The sequence below is a fragment of the Chanodichthys erythropterus genome, chromosome 19, assembly GCF_024489055.1.
Source record: "Chanodichthys erythropterus isolate Z2021 chromosome 19, ASM2448905v1, whole genome shotgun sequence".
Classification (NCBI taxonomy): domain Eukaryota; kingdom Metazoa; phylum Chordata; class Actinopteri; order Cypriniformes; family Xenocyprididae; genus Chanodichthys; species Chanodichthys erythropterus.
In genome coordinates this window covers 8,559,795-8,567,080 of record NC_090239.1, presented here as the reverse complement: position 1 = coordinate 8,567,080, position 7,286 = coordinate 8,559,795, and positions in this window count along the sequence as shown.

Here is a 7,286-nt window from a genome sequence, read left to right as displayed (position 1 = left end):
TTACGGGTGTGAAACGACATGAGGGTGAGTACTTAATGACATAAAATTTAATGGTGGGTTATATGATCAAAGTCTTATTTCATGATATGAGTAATTTTAAATGTCAGTGAAATTTCACAATTATCAATACTTCTGCAAAAACTAATACTAGGTTAATTAATGTAAGTAAAAGTCCTCAAAACAGTTACAGTTAACCAAATGTAAAATAACACTACTGTATACATTGCAGTACATTACAAAAATGCACTAATCCTTATTAAAACTTCAGTTTATTCATTTAAGAGCAGTGAGGGATTTTATCTTTGTCATTTGTTGCTTGATTAACAATAATGACAGCAACAGATTTATTAGGCTGCTGTCACTTTAAGAGCTAATGCACAGATCAAATACTGTTACACACACGCTCTTTCTCAGTGTTTACATTCACTTAAGACATAACCAACAGTGATTACGAGGATACTTACCAAAACGACATTTCAACATATTTGTGTTTAGGCTATTTGACTGTTTTAATCCCAAAGTGTGCTTTGCTTATGCTGCGGCCCGTCTTGGAGTGCCACCTAGGGAACAGTATCGCTTTCATGGCTTTATACACTTTTAATAACACTGTTTAATAACAAGCAAAGCGAAAGCATGAATGAAAGCACACTGCTGTGAAGGAATGAAAGGTGCGCAATAATTGTTTTATCTGGATTATCTTGTTTTCATAATCGTTGGAAGCCAAAAATTGAAACCGAAAATCAATTATGATTAATTGCATAGCCCTATTTAGAAAGATTCTTTCACAAATCAAATTGGTCTGGTTCTCAAGTTCAACTCACTGCCTCAGTGATCCAGTCAAAGTAACAACTGAAGCGGGAGGTATATATTTAAGTGGAATAAACACTTGATGAAATAGATTTTTGTTGCTTGTACAGTTTACTAGATACAATGAGCCAATGCAACACAATTCCTAATCATTTTGCAAATGAATTTCATCCACTTAATTTTGTAAAATGGAAGTTTACTTTATCCATTTGTGTGTTAAAATTGAATTTATAAGGCTGAATTGTGCATTTATCCAGTATATGTACAGATGTGTTGTCCTAAATTTTCTAGCTAGTATGGTTTTAAACTCTGTTTGTTTTAGAGGGAACAGGTCAAGGAGAGGTTTCAAGAAGAGTGCAAAAGTTGACACGGAAAGGATCCAAATGTCTTGGATATTCATGTAGTCTGTCTGCTGTTAACTTCCTCCTTGATGCAGTATCACGTAACAGGTTTCTCCGATCACGAAGCTAAGATTTTCTAACCATCCTGGTGGATTTAAAACCCACAAGGCATGGATCCAAATCCAAATGTGTTGTTGTTATATTCCCTCAACCCATTACAAAATATTTGGAGGCTTTATGAATGTATCAGTTGTGCTGTGGTTGTTAAGTGCTTTGGCTTTCAGGCAATGGCTCTTATTACAGAGATACTTACAAACTGCAACACTACTCTGTGACAACAATTTCTCATCTAGTATCAAAAACAACAACAACAACAACTTGTCCTTAATGTTATCATGCCTGTTCTTTCTCATGCATCAAGCCTCAATTGGGTCAGAAGTCTTGACACCAACACAGTAATAGTGCTTCATCAGAGAGAAAGTAAACAAAGAGGGCAAACTGGAACAACGGAACGAGAAGTTATCATTACGATATATAGACAAAGGTGGACGGAGTGTGGGAAGGATATGCATCTATTGACAAAATAAGGGAAGGAATGAGAGTGAGAGAGTCACCAAGAACGTGAACTCTCAGTCCAATACCTCTAATCAAGGGCGTTCTTCCTCTTCAAGTGTCTGTATGCTGAAAAAAAATGACACATGTGTCAGTTCAACAGATTATGTTCAAATTATGCTGTTTTATGACTTTAATTGCTGCATAGTGTTGAGATGGTTATGAGGTTGCACAGGCCAAAATCACCATTTTATGGTGCGATACAGGCATTCGATGTGTTTAAAACTAGTATAATAGATTATTCCTGTTAGATAAATGTTTATCTGTTATGTAAACCAAATGAGATTTGTGCCTCTGTTGCTTAAAATATTACAAAATGAATGCGACCACAACTTGTACCCTATTCGAGGAAAGTGCCTTATAATGTTTCAATGAGATGGTCTTTATGTGTGTGCGCAGTGAAATGAATGAATGAATGAATGAATGAATGAGAAGTGTGTTTACAAAGTGTGTGTCTCGAGAGGAAAAAAGAGAGAGGATTTCATTTTATTGACTGGACGTGGTTAGGCCCCTGTATGGAGGGAAAAGGAGAGGAATTTCCCATGCGGTCTGCGGTGCTTTTAGGAAGCAAAAAGCTTTTAAAAAAAGACCTCTGCGGAAACTGGGAGAGGTGGGGGGAAGTCAGAAACGTCAGGCCAGGAGCTGGTGTGAAATTATTCCTGCCATGAGAATTCCACACACACCGGATAAGAAATTTCTTTACGTCTTTAGTTAGTGGAGCTCACAGGTCCATTGGCATGATCGCAAGATTTCTTTCCGAGCGGCTCTTTTGTATCAAATGTCTTCATCTCGTATTCTTTCCATCGACTTGTGCTCCATGTAACTCAAGACAACGCAACACAATTTGCTGAGGCATGTGCTAAAACCCAAGCTGTACAGTGAAGAGATAGAAGAGAGGCCTAGTTTGAAATAGAGAGTAACCAGGGTTAGTAATGCTTGTATGAGATCATGTTCATTTCCAGTTGTTTGTGTCTTTGTAGTTTCCATTTTATGGGCCAAGGCGATTGTATTCCGTGAATATGTCCCATTTTAGCTGAATGCTCATGAAGTGTTTAGCTGTCGTCGCTTGCATTTCTAGCTCCACCTCTAAGTAAAGTTAGTAACCGTTCATTTTAATTCTACAAATTATACAAATACATTAACTGATGTTATTTTACACAACTTGGTATGTCAAACATGTATTAGTAGGCCTATACACTACTATTTTTATTTTAAATAAATGAATGCTTTTTTATTCTGCAAGGATCCATTAATTTAAAAAAAATATGACAGCAAAGACAATTATAATGTTACAAAATATTAAATTGCAAATAAATACTGTTCTTTTGAACTTTCTACAAACCCGATTCCAAAAAAGGAATGAATAAAAGGTGAATAAAAAAAGGAATGTAATAATTTACAAATCTCATAAACTTATATTTTATTCAAAATAGACTATAGATAACATATCAAATGTTGAAAGTGAGACATTTTGAAATGTCATGCCAAATATTGGCTCATTTTGGATTTCATGAGAGCTACACATTCCAAAAAAGTTGGGACAGGTAGCAATAAGAGGCTGGAAAAGTTAAATGTACATATAAGGAACAGCTGGAGGATCAATTTGCAACTTATTAGGTCAATTGGCAACATGATTGAGTATAAAAAGATCCTCTCAGAGTGGCAGTGTCTGTCAGAAGTCAAGATGGGCAGAGGATCACCAATTCCCCCAATGCTGCAGCGAAAAATAGTGGAGCAATATCAGAAAGGAGTTTCTCAGAGAAAAATTGCAAAGAGTTTGAAGTTATCATCATCTACAGTGCATAATATTATCCAAATATTCAGAGAATCTGGAACAATCTCTGTGCGTAAGGGTCAAGGCCGGAAAACCATACTGGATGTCCGTGATCTTCGAGCCCTTAGACGGCACTGCATCACATACAGGAATGCTACTGTAATGGAAATCACAACATGGGCTCAGGAATACTTCCAGAAAACATTGTCGTGAACACAATCCACGTGGCATTTGCTGTTGCCGGCTAAAACTCTATAGGTCAAAAAAGAAGCCATATCTAAACATGATCCAGAAGCGCAGGCGTTTTCTCTGGGCCAAGGCTCATTTAAAATCGACTGTGGCAAAGTGGAAAACTGTTCTGTGGTCAGACGAATCAAAATTTAAAGTTCTTTTTGGAAAACTGGGACGCCATGTCATCCGGACTAAAGAGGACAAGGACAACCCAAGTTGTTATCAGTGCTCAGTTCAGAAGCCTGCATCTCTGATGGTATGGGGTTGCATGAGTGCGTGTGGCATGGGCAGCTTACACATCTGGAAAGGCACCATCAATGCTGAAAGGTATATCCAAGTTCTAGAACAACATATGCTCCCATCCAGATGTCGTCTCTTTCAGGGAAGACCTTGCATTTTCCAACATGACAATGCCAGACCACATACTGCATCAATTACAACATCATGGCTGCGTAGAAGAAGGATCCGGATACTGAAATGGTCAGCCTGCAGTCCAGATCTTTCACCCACAGAAAACATCTGGTGCATTATAAAGAGGAAGATGCGACAAAGAAGACCTAAGACAGTTGAGCAACTAGAAGCCTGTATTAGACAAGAATGGGACAACATTCCTATTCCTAAACTTGAGCAACTTGTCTCCTCAGTCCCCAAACGTTTGCAGACTGTTATAAAAAGAAGAGGGGATGCCACACAGTGGTAAACATGGCCTTGTCCCAACTTTTTTGAGATGTGTTGATGCCATGAAATTTAAAATCAATTTATTTTCCCCTTAAAATGATACATTTTCTCAGTTTAAACATTTGATATGTCATCTATGTTGTATTCTGAATAAAATATTGAAATTTGAAACTCCCACATCATTGCATTCTGTTTTTATTCACAATTTGTACAGTGTCCCAACTTTTTTGGATTCGGGTTTGTATATTAAGAATCCTGAAAATAATGCATCATGGTCTACAAAAATATTAAGAAGCATAACTTTTTTCAACATTAATAATACAGAACGTTACTTGAATACCAAAAGATTGGTATTCATAAGAAAAAACACAAAAAATCTTACCCCAAATTTATAATGTCTGTAATAACATTTGGTAATGTATGTACAAGTTGACTACAATTATTGTTATTTCATTATTTATGTTATATTTATTTATAAAAGTAGGCCTATATTATGGTATTAAACCTTAAACTCCTCTAATATGCACAACTTTAGTTTGATGACATTGCAAGTTGTTACAAATGAACGCAAGTGAAGTGATCTTCAACTGATATCCCATGCTAAGGGAGTAGGGAGCAGTGAACACTTTGTAGGGACCCTGTCAATATATCCCAGCAGAGACAGCTTTAAGTAAACCATTCTTAGTTTTATTCTACCAAAAAGTGGTGCTATCAAAATATATAGTTTGTTGGAGGCCAAAAGCACAGCAACATTGACTCAACCAATGGCATGAGTTTGGGTTGGTATCTGTTTAGTCAGCCAAAGTTAGTCTTTGGGAAACGCGTGCAACTTAGTCTTTAACACGTGCAACTGAACTGAAAGTGTAAAGGTGCCAGCACGTGCACTTCCCCTGAATAGCTGTCATCTGCATGTGTTAGTTGTTTTGGTTTGCACTGTAAATGCATCCGTGTGCAACCATTGAAAGTAATATTCCCAAATCGCTCATTGCTAAAAAGTACCTCCAAGCACTACTACAGTAATGAGGTCATAATCCGTTACCCTGAGAGATACGGATAGCGACGCGTATGATTTACAGCTTCCTGAAAGCTCTGAACTTCTCACTCAGGCTTCCATTGATAGATTTGGGGTTAGGGGATACATTTGATATGCCTGTAAACACAATTGCCATTAAGTCAGTCCTGATAGACAGCCGTTGACCTTTGCTAAAACCGCAGGGCAAGAAGGCTTCGAATATTTCATTGTTCTCATCAGACTCCTTTAATGGTCCTATGGGTTTAATGATGGGGTAAAGCCTCTAAGTGAAGTAACTAGACCCCTGGTATGCACATACAGACCTCTTTATCTATGAGCCAAGGAGATTTTGCCTATTTTTGCTATAGAGGATGAAACAGGAGCTGAGAAAAGAAGCTATAGGTCTGGACAGCTGCAAAGACGCATCTCATGGAAGAAAGTGAGAGTTAACAAGTGAGGCATTGGGTACCTTGTTAAAAGGTGTGTCACGTAAAGAACGTACCAAGTGTGTGTGACTTCTGTCTGTGTTTATTTATGTGGTTGTTGCATATTTTCCCATGTGTATCGAGATCTTTCCATGATAAGCCTGTCCCAGCAGCGCATGGTTAAATCATATACAAGGCCACACACCCTATTAAAAAAGACCATCTTAGATCTGCATTTTCCATTATAGTCCAGGCTGGTTTATACTGGTTCGATCTGGTCTGGCGCTGGTCCAGCAGCATGGCCATGCTATTTAGCACCAAATATAATCAATATAAACCCTTCCGTTCAAAAGTTTCGGGTTGGTGAAAATGTTTTTGAAAGAATTTTCGTCTGCTCACCAAGGCTGCTTTTATTTAAATAAAATACAGTAAAATAGTAATATTGTGAATTATTATTACAATTTAAAATAACATTTCTATTTTAATATTTTAAAATAGAATTTATTTCTGTGATGCAAAGCTGAATTTTCAGCATCATTACTCCAGGCTTCAGTGCATGATCCTTCAGAAATCATTCTAATATGCTGATTTGGTGCTAAAGAAACATTTCTTATTATTATCAACATTGAAAACAGTTGTGCTTTGTAATATTTTTGTGGAAACCGTGATAGGCGTACACAAGATAAATTTGAAATAGAAATCTTTTGTATCATTAAAAATGTATTGCCACGTTTCAATGTATGCATCCCTAAAAGTAAATAAATAAATAAATAAATATATATAATATTTATTTATTTATTTATTTATTTATTTATTTATTTTTTACCGTTCAAATTACCGTTCAAAAGTTTGGGAACGGTAAGATTTTTTAAATATTTTTAAAAGAAGTTTTGTCTGCTCACCAAGATTGCATTTATTTAATTAAAAATAGCCTACATTAAAAACAGTAATATTGTGAAATATTATTACAATTTAAAATAACTGTGTACTATTGGAATATAATATAAAATGTAATTTATTTCTGTGTTGGAAAAGCTGAATTTTCAGCATCATTACTCCAGTCTTCAGTGTCACATAATCCTTCAGAAATCATTTTAATATGCTGATTTGCTACTCAAGAAACATTTATTATTATTATTATTATTATTATTATCAATGTTACAAAACAGTTGTATACTTTTTTTCAGGATTCCTTGATGAATAGAAAGTTCAAAAGAACAGCATTTATCTGAAATACAAAGCTTCTGTAGCATTATACACTACCGTTCAAAAGTTTGGGGTCAGTAAGAATTTTAAGAAATTAATATTTTTTTTCAGCAAGGATGCATTAAATCAATCAAAAGTGACAGTAAAGACATTTAAAATGTAACAACAGATTATATTTCAAATAAACGCTGTTTGTTTGA